The sequence below is a fragment of the Microcebus murinus genome, chromosome X (genome assembly GCF_040939455.1).
Source record: "Microcebus murinus isolate Inina chromosome X, M.murinus_Inina_mat1.0, whole genome shotgun sequence".
Taxonomy (NCBI): domain Eukaryota; kingdom Metazoa; phylum Chordata; class Mammalia; order Primates; family Cheirogaleidae; genus Microcebus; species Microcebus murinus.
The window spans coordinates 2512124-2530420 of NC_134136.1; positions in this window are offsets into that span (position 1 = coordinate 2512124).

Below are 18297 nucleotides of genomic sequence, written 5' to 3' on the forward strand. Positions count from 1 at the left end.
GGTTATTGATCTCAGACCAGAGGTTGTGGGAGGCAAGAACAAGGTTTCTTGGAGATTATATATATATATATATATATATATATATATATATATATATATATATATATATCTTCTTTGTATATGACCAGGAATTTGGAAAATGCCTGATGGGGACACTGATTGATTCTTTTCTCAAAAGTTTGCCCCCCTCCTCACACACACACACACACACACACACACACACACACACACACACAATCTCCCTATCCTCAAGAAGCAGGGTATCCTTCTAAGAAAGCTGGCACACAATGTTTTAGAAGAAAGATCACAAGAACTGTAGTCAGACAGATCTAGATTTGGATCCAGGCTCTGTTGCTTATAAGTTAGCTGTGTGATTTAGATAAATTTCTTAACCTCTCTAAGCCTCTGATTCCCCAACTGTTCAATGGGAATAATAAGACTGTTGTTGGCAAGACTAAATAAGATGATTTTATCAGTTAAGATTGTGTCAATTTTGTGTAACAGAAATTCACCTAAAGTGGCTTAAATAAATAAGGGCTTTATTTGCGTTACTAAAGAAAAGCACAGAAGTAGACCATAGATCATTAGGACAGTAGTTCTACAAAGTCATTAAGGATCAGGTTCTTGTGCTTTTGGGCCCCCCTATCCTTAGCATGTATATTTCTTCCTTGTGCTGTCAAGTTGTCATCACATTCTAGGCATGAAAAGAAGAAGGGCAAAAGGCACAGAATGAGTGCCAGCTGAGCCTATCCCTTTTCATCAGGGAAAAAAAAAATTATTTCCTGGAAGCTTTGATCAGGGGGCTTTTACTTATATTTCATTGACCACAGTGGATCACATAGCCACTCCTACTTTCAAGGAGTCTCGAAGGGGAGCATTTTAAGAGGATGCATTATTTACTCAAACAAAATCATAGTTCTGTACAAAAGAAGGAGACAATGAATAGAAAGTAGGTAACTTGCAGAGTCTATCACAATGGTGTATATGAAAGTTTTTGGACATAGGGCCAGTTTGGTATATGAGAGATGTTCAATAAATATGAGTGATTGACCTCTGAATCTGAGAAAAGCTCAGGTAATAGATGAAACCCAAGTCATTCTGGCCCATTAGGCAGGTATTCAAGAACCACAGTTCCAGGTTGGAGTTCCCCACCAAGGTGCCTGCCTATATGTCATTTTTTTTTTATTTCGGCATATAATGGGGGTACAGATTTTAAGGTTTCAATAAATGCCCATTTCCCCCCCTCCCCCCAAAAGTCTGAGTCTCCATCATGACCATCCCCCAGATGGTGCACATCTCACTCATTATGTATGTATATACCCGCCCCCCTCCCCCCTCCCGCCTGCCCAATACCCTATTACTGTAGTACCAATGTGTCCACTTAGGTGCTACTCAGTTAATACCAGTTTGCTGGAGAATATATCTGGTGCTTGTTTTTCCATTATTGGGATACTTCACTTAGTAGTATGGGTTCCAGATCTAACCAGGAAAATATAAGATGTGCTATATCACCGTTGTTTCATAGAGCTGAATAGTACTCCATGGTATACATATACCACATTTTATTAATCCATTCTTGGATTGATGGGCACTTGGGCTCTTTCCACAGCCTTGCAATTATGAATTGTGCTGCTATAAACATTCGAGTGCAGGTGTCTTTTTTGTAGAGTGTCATTGGATCATTTGGGTAGATGCCCAGCAATGGGATTGCTGGATCAAATGGTAGATTCACTTGTATCGCTTTAAGGTATCTCCATATTGATTTCCACAGAGGTTGAACTAGTTTGCAGTCCCCTCAGCAGTATAGGAGTGTTCCTCTCTCTCCACAACCACGCCAGCATTTATTGTTTGGAGATTTTTTGATAAAGGCCATTCTCACTGGGGTTAAGTGATATCTCATTGTGGTTTTGATTTGCATTTCCCTGATGATTAGAGATGGTGAGCATTTTTTCATATGTTTGTTGGCCATTCTTCTGTCTTCTTTAGAAAAATTTCTGTTCAAGTCCTTTGCTCACTTTTTAATGGGGTTATTTGATTTTTTCTTCCTGATTTTCATGAGTTCTAAGTATATTCTAGTTATCAGTCCCTTATCGGATGCATAGGATGCAAAAATTTTCTCCCATTCTGTAGGTTGTCTGTTCACTTCCATGACTATTTCTTTGGCTGTGCAGAAACTTTGTAGTTTGATCATGTCCCATTTATTTATTATTGTTGCTGCTGTAATTGCCTTTGGGGACTTCTTCATAAACTCTTTGCCCAGGCCGATGTCTAGGAGAGTGTTTCCAACTTTTTCCTCTAGAGTTCTAATAGTTTCATACCTTAGGTTTAAGTCTGTTATCCAGCGTGAGTAGGTTTTTGTGAGAGGTGAAAGGTGTGGGTCCTGTTTTAGCCTTCTACAGGTGGCTATCCAGTTTTCCCAGCACCATTTATTGAAGAGGGATTCTTTTCCCCAGAGTATGTTTTGGGCTGCTTTATCAAAGATTAGATGGCTATATGAGGATGGTTTTATATCAGGATTCTCACATCTGTTCCACTGGTCAATATTCCTATTTTTGTGCCAATACCAGATTGATTTCATTACTACAGCTTTGTAGTATAGTTTGATATCTGGCATATTAATGCGTCCCATTGTGTTTTTGTTGCCTAGAATTGCTCTTGATATTCAGGGTCTTCTTTGGTTCCATACAAAGCGTAAAATTATTTTTTATATATCTGCGAAGAATGCTGATGGGATTTTAATAGGTATTGCATTGAATCTATAGATCAGTTTGGGCAGTATAGACATTTTGATGATATTGAGTCTGCCGATCCACGAGCATGGTATGGATTTCCATCTGTTTACATCCTCTGCTATTTCCTTCCTCAGTGTTTCATAGTTCTCCCTGTAGAGGTCTTTTACGTCCTTGGTTAAGTATATTCCTAGGTACTTTAATTTCTTTGTTGCTATTGTGAAGGGAATTGAGTCATTGATTTGGTTCTCAATTAGATTGTTGTTGGCGTATATGAATGCCTCTGATTTGTGTGTATTGATTTTGTATCCTGAGACTTTACTAAATTCATTGATCAGTTCCAGGAGTTTCTTGGTTGAATCTTTGGGGTTTTCTAGATACAATCTCATATCATCAGCAAACAGTGAAAGTTTGATCTCTTCTGCCCCTATTTGGATACCTTTGATTCCATTTTCCTGTGTGATTGCTGTAGCCAAGACTTCCAGCACTATGTTGAACAGAAGTGGAGATAGTGGGCAGCCTTGTCTGGTTCCAGTTTTAAGTGGGAATGATTTCAATTTTTCCCCATTCAGTATGATGTTGGCTATGGGTCTGTCATATATGGCTTTTATCATTTTTAGGTATGTCCCTTCTATGCCTATTTTCTTAAGTGTTCGTATCATGAAAGGGTGTTGAATTTTGTCAAAAGCTTTTTCTGCATCTATTGAAAGAATCATGTGGTCTTTGTTTTTGCTTCTGTTTATGTGGTGAATTGCATTTATAGATTTCCGTATGTTGAACCATCCCTACATCCCTGGGATGAAGCCCACTTGGTCGTGATGGATTATTTTTTGATAAGTGTCTGGATTCGGTTAGCTAAGATTGTGTTGAAAATTTTTGCATCTATATTCATTAGAGATATTGGTCTGTAGTTTTCTTTTTTTGTTGCATCCTTTCCTGGTTTTGGTATCAGAGTAATATTCGCTTCATAAAAGGTGTCAGGGAGGTTTCCGTTCTTCTCGATGTTGTGGAATAGTTTCTGCAAGATAGGTACTAGTTCTTCTTTGTAAGTGTGGTAAAATTCGGGTGTGAAGCCATCTGGACCGGGACTTTTCTTTTTAGGGAGATTTTTAATTGCTGTTTCTATTTCAGCTGTTGAGATTGGTCTGTTCAGGGAATCTATTTCTTCCTGGTTGAGCCAAGGGAGGCTGTGTGTTTCTAGAAATTTGTCTATTTCCTCCACATTTTCCAGTTTGTGTGCATAAAGGTTTTTGTAGTATTCATAAATTGTATCTTGTATCTCTTTGGGATCAGTTGTGATATCTCCTTTTTTATTCCTGATGGAGCTTATTAGAGATTTCTCTTTTCTGCTTTTCGTTAGCTTAGCCAATGGTGTGTCAATTTTGTTTATTTTTCAAAGAACCAACTTTTTGTTTTATTAATCTCCTGAATAGCTTCCCTGTTTTCAATTTCATTTAGTTCTGATTTGATCTTGTTGATTTCACTTCTTCTGCTGGGTTTGGGGTTGGTCTGTTCTTCTTTTTCCAGCTCTTTGAGTTGTTTCATTAGATTGTCTATTTGTGATCTTCTTGTCTTTTGGTTATAGGCATTTATGGAGATAAAGTTTCCTCTCAGAACTGCTTTAGCTGTGTCCCAGAGGAGTTGATAACTTGTCTCTCCATTGTCGTTTTCTTATTACAATTTTTTTATTTCCGTCTTGATTTCTTCATTTACGTAGTAATCATTTAGTAGGAGGTTGTTTAATTTCCACCTTTTTGTGTAGAAATGTGAGTTTCTGTCAGGGTTGATTTCTACTTTTATTCCACTGTGATCTGAGAAGGTACATGGTATGATTTCTATTTTTTTAAATTTCTTGAGATTTTCTTTGTGTCCTGGGATATGGTCAATCTTAGAGAATGTCCCGTGAGCTGATGAGAAGAAAGTATATTCAGTGGATTTGGAGTAGAATGTTCTGTAAATGTCAGTCAGACCCAATTGTTCTAGAGTTTTGTTTAAGTCCATTATTTCTTTATTAATTTTCTGTTTGGAGGATCGGTCTCGTGCCGTCAGTGGGGTGTTGATATCTCCAGTGATTATGGAGCTGCTATTAATCCATTTGCTTAGGTCCAGTAAAGTTTGCTTTATGAATCTGGGTGCACCTAAGTTGGGTGCATATATATTTAAGATTGTTATCTCTTCTTGATGAACTGTGCCCTTCACCATTATATAATGACCCTCTTTGTCTTTCACTACTTTTGTTGGTTTAAAAACTAAATCGTCTGAAATTAGAACTGCCACACCAGCCTTCTTTTGGCTTCTATTTGCTTGGAATATTGATCTCCACCCTTTTATTTTTAGTCTATATGCATCCTTGCAGGTTAGATGTGTTTCCTGAAGGCAGTATATATTTGGCCTGTATTTTTTTATCCATTCAGCCAGCCTATGTCTCTTGAGTGGAGAGTTTAAGCCATTCACATTTATTGAGAGAACTGATAGGTAAGGTAGATTACTGTTCATTCTGTTGGGTTGGATGTTGTTGCTATGAGTTCTGTCTTGAGCCATTGTAATATCTGGCCTTTAATATCTTTGGGTTTTGCTTGTTTTTATATTCGTGGGTTATTATTATGATGTTCCGTACATAACGCTGTTTTAAGTACTTCTTGTAGGGCTGGTCTTGTCTTGGTGAATTCTCTGAGCCTTTGCTTGTCTGAGAATGTTTTTATTTCTCCTTCATATACGAAGCTTAGTTTTGCAGGGAATAATATTCTAGGCTGGGCATTGTTTTGTTTCAAAAGAGTGAGAATGGGGCCCCAGTCTCTCCTTGCTTGTAAGGTCTCATTAGAGAAGTCTGATGTTATTCGAATTGGCTGTCCCTTGTATGTTACTTGATTCTTTTGTCTTACAGCTCTTAGAAGGGCCTCCTTGGTTGATACTTTGGTCAATCTGATGACTGCATGTCGTGACATCTTCCTGTTTGCATTGAATCTCCCAGGGGTCCTCTGAACTTCTTGAACTTGTATATCAAGATTTTGAGCAAGGCCTGGGAAATTTTCCTCTATTATATCTTCAAACAGCTTGTCCAACCCTTGAGTGTTGTCTTCTTTCCCTTCTGGTAAGCCTATAACCCTCACATTAGGTTTCTTCACATATCCCACAGCTCTTGTAGGCTTTGCTCTTTTCTCTTGTTTCTCTGCTCTATTTCTGTGACTGATTTATTTAATTGGAGGGTGTTATCTTCAAGCTCTGAGATTCTTTCTTCTGTTTGATCTACCCTGTTCTTGAGACTTTCCACTGTATTTTGTAGTTCCTTGAATTGATTCTTCATTTTCAGGAGTTCGGTAACACTTTTCTTCATTGTGTCTAATTCTTTTCCCATATCCTGTAGGCTTTTTGTGGTTTCTTTATGTTGGTTATTGAGTTGTTGTTTCAGCTCAGTAAGTGTTCTCATGATCCACATACGAAATTCCTCTTCTGTCATATTTGTTGCCTGATTTTGGTTGGTGTCCGTTTCTAGGGGGCTGGTGCTCCTCTTTGGGGGTGTGTATTCCGTTTGGTTCTTCATATTTCCTGAGTTCTTTCGCTGATTTCTTCCCATGTCGATCAGTTGTTGTTTCTTTCCTTAAGTTATTGTTTGGGTATTCACACACCTTGTTTAGTTTCTGAGGCGTTAGGTGGTGTCTGTGGGTAAATTGGACCACTCCCTGTATATTGAGTCAGTGGGTGCTGTGAAAAGGCTGTGCAGGATGCCGTCCCTGTCAGTAGGTGGCGTTTGCTTGGAGGAACAGGCTATGCTGTGGATTTTGTGTAAGCCTGCCCTCAGGCCGTTAGCAGAGGTCAAAGTTCTGTTCTCCGCTTCCAGGGAAAGCTGTCAGGGTGGGGCTGGAATGGACCCGCTCAGCCAGAAAGTCTGGGTGTGGGCGCGGGGCTGTCTGAGACCGGCAGTCTGGAGGGGGCCTCACTTCTTTCCACCCTCCCCAAGTCCGCAGCTACTCCTGGGTCTCTGCCAGCAAGCCAGACCACAAGCCACCAGGCCTCCCGGGACTGTGATGTCGGTGGGGAGGTTCCCTGCACAGGAACGCCACCTGTGTTGGGCGCACAGCCTCCTCCTGGGAGGAGGGTTGCCCTCTAGGACGCTGATCCGCCCCTGGAGGCACACACACCTCAGTAGGCTGTTCACGTATAACCTTTCTGTGCCCCGGGCAATGCTAGCCCTTGGTGCAGGGGATCTGGTCTGCAGGTCCGACCTCTGGGTCCCAGAGTTCAAACTGTATCCCCACCAGGGAGAGGATTTCCGGTCCCAATTCACCCACAGGGAGCCCAAGCTGGGTCTATGTCTCTCAGCCTCTGAGTGGGCACCGTTCTCCTTGGAACTCAGTGCCAGCAGCACCTGGGAGGGCGGGCGGGTAGGGACCTCACAATCTGAGTTCCCCTGAGTCAGCTATACGGTCCCAAGAGGGAAAGTCCCGTTCCCTGGAGGTGCCTCCGGCTGGTGGCTGTATTGTCTCTCTGGGCAGCCGCGGGTAGGGTTGGCGGAGGGGAGGAGGAGGCAATATGGTGCCTGCCGCGCGGCTTGGGTCTGTGCACACGGAGGTGCCCGGAGGAAGTTTGGAACCTGGTGCCACGTCTGCTACAGGCTCACCGCTGGCTGGCGGCGGCGGTCTCTCAGCTGGTGTCTGCAGGTCTCTCCACCCGCTGGAGAGCCCACCAGCAGTCTCAAATGCAGGGGAAGGGAAACAGCAAATCCACCTACCCTTGCCGCTGGTCTCCGGGCTGCTCCGGTGGTCTCAGCCTCCAGTTCTCCTCCACAGCCTCCTCCCGTGGAGTCTCCCAGGGTCTCAGGTACCCCTCCTTTCAGCCCTTGTCTGCTGTATGCTCGTCTTCTTGCTTCTTTCCTCTAATTTCTGCTAGAATCTGTTTTTTCTGCAGAGAGACTGTGTTTGGCAGTGTTATTCGTCTGCCCTCTTGCTCCGCCCCCCATATGTCATTTTTTTAAGGAATTTTCAAGATGCTGGGAAATCCTTAAATAAAACATATAACAAAATCTCACATATTAAGCTCTTCTCCACTGGCCTTGAACAATTTCTGAGGCTTTACTATTCAGCTTATTCTTTTGATCTAAAGCATTTTCTCTAGCTAAAATACCAGCATGTTACCTTGGGTAGCATGTTGATACTTTAAGCCCTTTGCATATCAGCACAACTAAAAACATGAGCCATCAGGTATGCCCTGAAAGAAAGGGGGTACATACATATGCAAAGGTGGAAGTAAGGTTTGGGAAAGTCTAAACAAGTGGACGGCAGGAAAGCCCAGAGTAGCTGTGTGGAGACAGGCAGCCAAGGTTAAACCTAGATGTTGGGCACAAGGAACCAAAAGGGAAGACATAAACCCCTGCCCACTTTACTATTTTGCTTTGAGATGGCTCTTCTGATCCTGATTTTAAGCTAATTAGGGATATAGAGGCACCAACAAGTTTGTCAGACCCTAGTGCCTTACCCTGCTCTCCAGTCCACTGACAAAGCTTGGCCTCACTCTTTTTCCCATTACCATGGTTGGGATTTGTTTTTAGTTCAAAGGAGAACTAGAGTGGGAGTCAGGAGGTGTGTGTTCAATTTCTAACTCTGACACTCACTTATTAGTAACATAGGGAAATTGTTCAGGGTACGCATTGCAAAGCTTAACTTTCCCACCTGTCAAATGAGTAGAGTAATCCCAACCTAGCTCACAGGACGACTATGTGGATGAAATCAGGTAATTGAAGGGAAGTGCCTTGAAAACAATAAAGCCTAATGTGTTGTACAAATGTAAGAAATTATTTTCTGAGTTTATCTATTACTAATTTAGTCATCCAACAACATTTACTGAGAGCTTACTATGTTTTGGGCTCTGTCTTAGCATAAAGGAAACTGTACTGTAGAAACCAAACAAGGTCCCTATTTTCCTAAAATTTCAATTCTGGTGGCAGAGCTGGAAAATAAACAAGGAAATATCAATTAGTAGTAAGGAAATGTTATGATAGAATTAAAGTTGGTTGAGGGTGACTGAGTCTATCAACTAGTTTAGTCAGGAAAAGAGACGCCACTCCAAAGATTCCAGGTGTGAAAGGTTTTAATACAGGAATTAGATGATATAACTGTTGTAGGAGCTGGAGATCAAAGGTAAGGTATGCTGCTAACAATGGTTTTATTCTGAAGCACAAAAGAGGGTAGTTTTTAAGAGCTCATGAAGAAGCTGCTAAAATTCTCCAGAATCTCAGTGAAGTTCCCACCTACAATTTTAGCCTCAGTGAAACAGGTAGATCTTAAGAGCTCATTGGGAAGGTGTTATAAATCTCAACATTTGCCTATATGTCTGGCTGCAATTACCTCCACAGAATAATGTCTTCTCTTTCCAAATCTCATGTAAGTGCCCCTTGTTGGCAAACTCAAACTCTAACCTAAAACCTTATGGGAAAGTTCTGAAATTTGAGAAATAAAGTTCTGAATTGAGTAATATTGAGTTGACAGAGACAATCCAGCACATTGGGAACTCCTTTAAGTTGTGTCATGAGAAGTCTTTCTGATAGGACCTTCAAAATGGTTGTACAATGTATACTGCACAAAAGCACTCAACTGAGGAACAGAAGGGCTGAAATTTAGCCCACGCTCTGCTAGCCAAGACTTGGGCCCGGGTTTGGGGCTGTGTCAGAAAAATAGGAGTGCCTTTTCCTAATCAATCTCTGAAGTTGCTCCTTTTTACAGTTTATCTTGGGTAATGAAGTGCTTTTTTGTAATTTACACAAAGGTACTATATGTCCTGGCAATACCCTGATCTCTTAGAAGGTAACAATCAAGATGTGAGATGTAACCTGAGTCATGATGGGACATGTCTGTCTTATCCTGCCTGTTATAAGCACCACCTTATGGTTAGAAAAAAAGGCCCATATATTAGCTTTCCCCTGTGTTGGTTGACTGGCTAACTGACAGAGTTACTGATTGGCTGGCCAGCTGGTGTACTAATAAATTTCTGATTGTCTGGATTGCAAAGTGACAAAGTGGCAAACTGACTTAGCTGATAGGATGACTTGCTGATTCTCTGACTAATTGAATGATTGGCTGACTGACTTATTATTGGTTTGTTGGACAAGCTATCTAGGTGTCTTTCTGATTACAGTCTGGCAGGCTGACTGCTTTCTATCTTATAGATGATTGATAGGCTATCTGATAGACTTTCTGATCTACTGATTCACTGACACACAGGCTTGGTGACTCTCTGTCTGAAATTCTAACTGTCCTACTGGCTGATCACTATACTGGCTGACAGACTACCTAGCTCTCTTTCTAACTGATGAGACTTCAAGTTGACAGGCTGACTGACAGGCTAGTCGACTGGGGGTGGAAATGGCTGACTGCCTTGCTATTATTTTTTCTGAAAGACTTTCCAACCATGTGGTCATGTACAGAGACAAGGGTAAAGAAAGAAGAGTGTTAATACATGCAATACAAGATACTACCCCATACAGATGAAAGAGGAAGGCAAGTTGGTGACAAGCAGAAGGAGAGAGCACTTGACAAAGGGGTTAACAGCTTTCTCCTGATAGCTCAAGGGGAAATGGCTATAGACAAAACCAACCCATTAATAATGAGGCATGAAATTAATGTTAGCTCTACACTGCTTTAGACACAAAGCTTATTACTCACCTCAATCATTAACAAGCAAAATAACAGATGACACTTGGATAATAAAGTAACAGCAAAATATCAGGAATGGCCATAAAGGAGTCACTTATTGAGCCAGCAGGATGAGGACTGAGAGGGCACAAATCCCAGAGCTTGCTGATTAAGCCCAAGCACTTAGTCATAAAGAAGCCCACAAAGAAGGACTTAGAGGGCTATACTTGCTTTCTAGTAGAAAGAAGCATATGGTATTATTTTTTCTTTGTTCTCTGATTAACCTAAACTGCTGAGTTTTTGAAACCTTCTTTTCCCAATGTCCTACAGGTTTATACTAAGAAATACCAACTGGCAATTTACGTACTATGGCCTACACATTATTCATTTTGTACTAGATGTCAATCCTGATGTCTTCCCACTCATGATTTCTTATAGACATCTGGCCATGACTTCAGACCTTACTAAAGGAACATGTAACTTTGCTCTCATGCGTGACCATAGCTATTAGATTAGGGGTGCAAAGTTCATGAAATCTAAGGCTAGTCGTAGACTTGCCAGTGAGCTGTGACATTGTCTGCTACAAAAAAAATGATTTGTTGGGGCAACTCTTGAGAAGCTAAATTAAGAAATATAGAGCAGGGGACAATTAGCAGTAGGACTAGAATCTGAAATATTATCAGGTAAAGAGAAACAAAGGAAACCATGATGGACTATTTTATGCCTAAGCTATGTAGAAATAGAACCACAAGTAAGCAGAAGCCAGGAGGCAGAGAAGAGGGTGATAAAACTGGCCATAATTGAAAGGTGAATGGAGAAATAATTGAGAAGCTGAGTTCCAGTCATGGAAGACTACTGGAGTAAGGAGCCATAACCTTCAGGCACTAAAGTCCCTTGAACTTCTTCTTCTTCCTTTTTTTAAAATCCCTGGAACTTCTTTGACCCATTCTATAGTTCTCTGTATTACTGAATACCAAATTATTTGCTTTTCCTGGGCTCCTGGATACAAGGCCTTAAAATAACCCTCCATGTTTGAAGAAACAAGTGGGTTTCTTATAAGCAAAATAACTCTGTAAAATCTGTGTACAGAAACTCCTAACCTCTTCATCCTCTCCCCATCTAGATTTCCTTAGAACTTAATCCTTCTGTCAAAGTGTTCTCTCTTCTCCATCCTTTCAATATCCTCAGGCACTTCAAAGCAAAATATTAGATATAGTCCCATTTTCTTAGATATATAATGCTGTTCCCCAAGACCACAAGTACATTTCTGGTAATTATTATTTGTATAGCATTTTTGCATTCCTTCAAATTTTTTTATTACATGACCCTGAGAAGTAGGCATAGCAGCTATTGTTATCCTCATCTTTGAGATGAAGTGACAGAGACTCAGGGAAAGGAATGATGTGTCCAAAGTCATGCAGTAGTCAAGCTAGGACTTGAACACATTTTTCCTGACTTCCAGTCCTGTTTTTTTCCTCTACTTTCTCTAATTCTCAAAGAGTCCCCCCAAATTATGGAGATTAATCTTCTTTACTTAAGGTCCACTGATGTGAATGCTAATCACAGCTAAAAAATAACCTCCACAGCCCCGTCTAGACTGGTGTTTGATCAAATAACTGGGCATCATAGCCTAGCTAAGTTGGCCCATAAAACTAACCATTTTAAAAACACACACACACACACACACACACACACATACACACACACACACACACACACACACAGTAGGGAGTACTACTCATCTATAAAAAAGAATGAAATAATGTCTTTTGCAACAACTTGGATGGAACTAGAGGCCATTATCCTAAGGTAAGTAACTCAGGAACAGAAAAATAAATGCCACATATTCTCACTTATAAGTGGAACTAAACTATGGCTACATACATATACACAGAGCATATTCATAACAAAATAAAGAAGGAATATTCATACTAATTACAGTTCTCACTTCTGTTACTAGTCACATGGTCATAGCTGGTGTTTATGACTACTTTCTTTTTTTATTTCAAAATATTAAGGGGGTACAAATGGTTTTGTTACATGGATAGCTTCTGTAATGCTTGTTACATGGATAGCTTTTGTAATGCTTGAGTCAGGGATATAAGTGTGCCCATCACCTGAATAGTGTTCACTGTACTTGTCAGGTATATAACTACTTTCTCCCACTACACATTCTATATTCCCTTTGCCCTCATCAAATCTCAGCTGGTTGTGGTTCTTTACCTGGTAGGGTAACACAAACCTTTATTCCTGAAGGGGCTGGGCCATTAGTACCCTGAATTGGATTGTTGAAGTTTTTCATTGACTTTAATCACAGGGCAGTACCAAGAAATGCTAAAGGATCTCATGTAGTCCAGACATATTTTTCCTCAACTTCTTTGTAAAGTATTAATTCAATTTTTCCTTGGTGATCACGATTAATCACCCTAGCCAGTACAGTAACTCCCTTCCTTCCCTATTGATTCAGAGAGATGAGGAGGCTGAAGTGGCCAGGATTCCACCCTTTGATTTCTAAACCTGTGAATCCTGGCTAAGAGAAAAATAGCCCTTTATACAGGATGCTGATTTAGAGCATATATAGCCTTCTGAGGGACCTTGCCCCAGGACTTCAAAGTATTACCACCTAGCTGGTGAGTCTTTAAAAGGCTATTCCACCATTATAAAAAGCCAGTTGATTTAGGATGGTGGGGAAAATGGTAATACAAATAAATTTTATGAGCATGAGCCCATTGCCACATTACATTTGCTGTGAAGTGAGTTCCCTGATTATTAGCAAAGCTGTATGGAGTACTGCCTTGAACTTAATTGTGTTCCCCAAGATTCACAACCCCAACCTTCAATATGACTATATGTTAAGTAAGGAAGTAATTAAGGTTAAATAAGGTCATAAAGGTGGGCCCTTGATATGATAGGATTGGTGTCCTTATAAGAAGAGACACCAGAGAGCACTCTCTCTCTCTCTCTCCCCCCACTACCCTGACATGCGTACAAAGAAGAGGTCATGTGAGCACATAATGAGATGGTGGCCACCTACAAGCCCAGAGAAGGGCCCTCACCAGAAACTGATTCTGTCAGACCTTGATGTGGGACTTCTAGCCTCCATAACTCTGAGAAAATAATTTCTGTTGTTTAAGACAACTGACACATTCATTGGTTGTGCCAATGAGTGCCACAAAATGATGTTTTAGTCAATGATAAACCAAAAATACAATGGTGGTCCCATAAAATTATAATATCCTATTATTACTGTACCTTTTCTATGTTTAGATATGTTTGGATACACAAATATTTACTATTGTGTTACAATTATCTACAGTATTCAGTATAGTAATTTGCTGTACAGGTTTGTAGCCTAGGAGCAATGGGCTATACCATGTAGCCTATGTGTATAGTAGGTTATGCCATCTAGATTTGTGTAAGTATACTCTATGATGTTTGCACAACCCCAAAATCACCTGACAACACATTTCATAGAACATATTCCCTGTTGTTAAGAGATATTGTGACTGTATACAGTATTTTCTTATGGCAGCCAGAGCTGGCTAATACAAATACTGTCACAGTGGCTGCCATTCTGAAAGTCCATGGATGGTAATTTTAGTAGAAGCATTGTGTGCAGAAAAGACAAATCCATATCCAGAGTGTCTATTCAGGTAAGAACAAAATGCTGCTCCTTCCATGATGGAAGAGTTCTAATGTGATCAACCTGCCACCAGGCTGATCACCCCAGGTAATGGTGTTATACTGGGGACTCAGTATTTATCTCTGCTGTTGGCAGATTTGGTACTCAGCAGAGGCTGTAGCCAGCTCAGCATTGGTAAATGGAAAATCATGTTGCTAAGCCCATGAATAACTTCCATCCCTGCCTCCATGACTACTTTGTTCCTGAGCCCATTGGGCAATGACAAGAGTATCTGGAGAAAGAGGCTGACTGGTATACACAGAATGGACCATTCTATCCACTTAATTATTAAAATTCTTCTCTGCTTATGTTACCCTTTGGTGTGTGTTCACATGGGACACAAATGTATTCATGATTTTCATTCATTCAAAAGGGTCTATTCACACCCCTCTTTTCCAGACCTCCTTATTACAGACTTTCCAATCATGTTTTTTCCAAGTCTTTGATCATCCAGCCAGCCATTGGCCATGGCCCATGAACCAGTATATAATCACATGTCCGACCATTTCTCCTTCCAAGCAAAATGAATGAACAGGTATACTGCTAGAAATTCTTCCCCCTGGCAGGACATTTCTTCACCACCATCCTTCAAGGACGTACCAGAAAGGGAATGTAGTGCTGGAAATGTCCACTTTTGAATAATGCCGTGGTATTGCAGGAGAGCATCTATAAATGATGCCCTAGTTTTTACTTCCTCTGTCAACTGATTATAGGGAACTCCCATAAGGCTTAGATTTAGGCTGGGAGAAAGAAGGTAAGGTAGGAGGAATGGGGGCCATGGGCATTTGGGCCACTTCTTCATGTAACCTATTTGTGCCTTCAGATTGTACTTGAGACTGATCACATATATACCACTTGCATTTGATGATGGAGTGCTGCTGTGCACATCCAATTTTATGTTGTGGTAGGTCAGATAACACAAAGTTCATGATAAGCAGCTCGGGTCTCATGATAACTTAGTGTCCCATAATTAATCATTCAGTCCTTATTAAAGTCCAGTAGCAAGCCAAAAGCTGTTTCTCAAAGAGAGAGTAGTTATCTGAAGGTAACTTTTCCAACATTTCTCCAACATCCTAAGGGTCTGAGTGGCGATTCGCCTGCAGAGGCCTGCCAAAGTCTCCAAACAATATCACTATCTGCCAGTGATACTTCAAGCACCATTGGGTCTGCTGGATTATATTGCCCAAGTAGCAGATCAGATTGTGGGGCCTGTTGCAGAGCTTTCTCTTGTTCTGGGACCCACTCAAACTTAGCAGCTTTTTGGGTCCCTAATATCCAAATGAGGAATATGTTGTCTTCAAAATCCAAATAAGCCTACTAAACATTGGGCCACTTTTTTGTGACCCCCACCCAGCAGTAATAAAGAACCTCGCCCTTCTGTCAACAGAGGTTGTATAGGGAACCTGGACTTCTACCTCCACCTAGGAATAATGACATGGCAAACCTCACCCCTTGCCAGAGTGGAATTTTTGAAAAGTCAGTCAAATGCAATTTAAGTAAGGTTAAAATAATATCCAGAGTTTCCTAACATAACTGAAAGTGTCCATGTTTTAATAAAATATCTCTCATTATACCATAAACCAGGAGGAAGTAGAATATAATGAAGAGATAGTCAGTAGATGGAAAGACAAGGTAGATGATAGAGATGTTAGACTTATCTGAAAAATGTTTTAAAACAGTCATGATAAAAATGTTTTAACACACAAATGTACAGGAGACAAATAAAAAAAAAAGAAAACCTCCTCAAGTAAATTGAAAGATTCAGCACAAAGCAAGAAAGGTAGAAAGTAAAGCAACATACATAACCTAAACATTTGTATCTCCATAATATACTGAAATAAAACAAAGGTAGAAAGAAAGAAACAAACAAACAAACTGTATCTGCTAAAGGGCTGATAACTAGAATCTATATAGAACTCAGGAAAATCAACAAGAAAAAAATCAAACAACCCCATTAAAAAGTGGGCAAAGGACATGAACAGAAACTTTTCAAAAGAAGACAGAATAATGACCAACAAACATGTGAAAAAATGCTCAACATCTCTAATCATCAGGGAAATGCAAATCAAAACCACAATGAGATACCACTTATCTCCAGTGATAATGGCCTTTATCAAAAGGTCCCAAAACAATAAATGTTGGTATGGATGCAGAGAGATAGGAACACTCCTACACTGCTGGTGGGACTGCAAACTAGTTCAACCTCTGTGGAAAGCAATATGGAGATACTTCAAAGAGATATAAGTAGATCTACCATTTGATCCAGCAATCCCATTACCAAGCATCTACCCAAAGGACAAAAAGACATTCTATTAAAAAAACATTCTATAAAAAAGACATCTGCACTCGAATGTTTATAGCAGCACAATTCACAATTGCAAAGATGTGGAAACAACCCAAGTGCCCAGTACATGAGTGGATTAATAAAATGTGGTATACGTATACCATGGAGAACTATTCAGCTCTAAGAAATAATGGTGATCTAGCACCTCTTGTATTTTCCTGGATAGAGCTGGAGCCCATTCTACTAAGTGAAATATCACAAGAATGAAAAAACAAGCTCCACATGTATTCACTCGCCATTAAAATGGTACTAATTGATCAACATTTATCTGCACATATGGAAATGGTATTCATCTGATGTTAGGAAGGTAGGAGAGAGGGATAGGTTGGGGAAATTCACACCTAATGGGTGCAGTACAAATTGTCTGGGGGGGATGGGCATGCTTTTAGGTCTGACTCGGGCTGTGCAAGGCAATATTTGTAACCAAAACATTTTTACCCCTGTAGTATTCTGAAATAAGAAATTAATAAATAAACAAAAACAATATTGCTAGTGTGATGGGATTTGAAAATGGCCCAACAGGTATTTGAAACTGGGCGTGCAGACTGCGAGTTTGAATAAGGCAGGAATTTTGTGTTCCTTTTATCATATCAGTCCCTCCATGACACTAGGCTGGACATACATGAACCAGAGAATGCATATTGGTTGTATCTTTCCTATCCTCTGTACCCTGCACCTGTCCCATGCTCTCCCAATATCTGCCTCCTAGACAGAAGCTCAAGATCCTGGTACTGATTGGGTCATGGAGTCCTGAAAGCTTATTCAGTATTCAAGAACAATTTCTTACAGGGTGCCCCAAAGGTAGTGGGATGATTCAGGGCAAGAGTAAAGGTTGGATTTATCTAAAATTAATATTTAAAATAAGCCAAAATCAAAGCCAAGCACAATTTCAAACAACTTATTCAAAGAGGCTGGTCCAAGTCATTAAATACACATACCATATACTGCCACTCACAACCCTCAACCCCACACTCCATTGGTATACAGTCATGTATAATGATACACAATCATGACACTCTCTTACAGTGTGCTTAAAAAGCACTATCTTACTTTCAGTAAACCCTAATAGAGCCACAAAATCTTTTCCAACATGATGCACCAGATAGTCACAGCGATTTCAGGACTGAGTAGAAAGGGAGAATCTGGACATGAGGCAGTGACATGGAAGACTGGGATCAAAAGCAAAAGGAGTCAGGTTAGGAGGCTGCTACAATCACAAGCAAAGGTAGGGGTGGCCTGGACGTGGGGATGGAGACGATTTCAGAGTTACTTATGGCAGGGAGCAAGTAAAATTTAATGACTGATTGATTAGATAGATGTTGGGGAAGAGGGCATTGAGGGGAGAAAAAGGAGTCAGGTTCCTGGCTTGGACAATTGGGTAGAAATATGTTTTACAGACTGCTTTGTGGGTACAATGTGCATTGTTTCAGTGATGGATGCACTAAAGGTTTTGACCATATTACAATACAATATATCAAGGTAGCAAAATTGCACTTTTACCCCATGAAGACATACAAACAAAAAATAAATTTAAAAAACAAAAAAGAAATGTTTTACATAAAAATCACTGACCATTTATTGTAAATTAACTCCTTATATATGACTGATTTAATTAGCTAAACATGTGATCATTTGTAAACAGACAGATGCAGCATGCTAAAGGCAACAAGATGGGGTGAAGAGATACAGGACTAAGAGTCAGAGAACCATGATTCTTTCCCATCTCTGCCACAGACTTTCTAGTTGCCTTTGGGACAGATCCTATCTCCTCCTGGGGCCTCCTTTCCCCTCTTATAAATAAAAAATGTACAATGGGGAAGAAACACAAAAGCAAAATGATTGAAAATGAGGTACAGAGGTGAAGCCTGCAGAAATCCACTGAGCCAGAAAGAGTAGATACAAAAGCTTTGTGGAAAG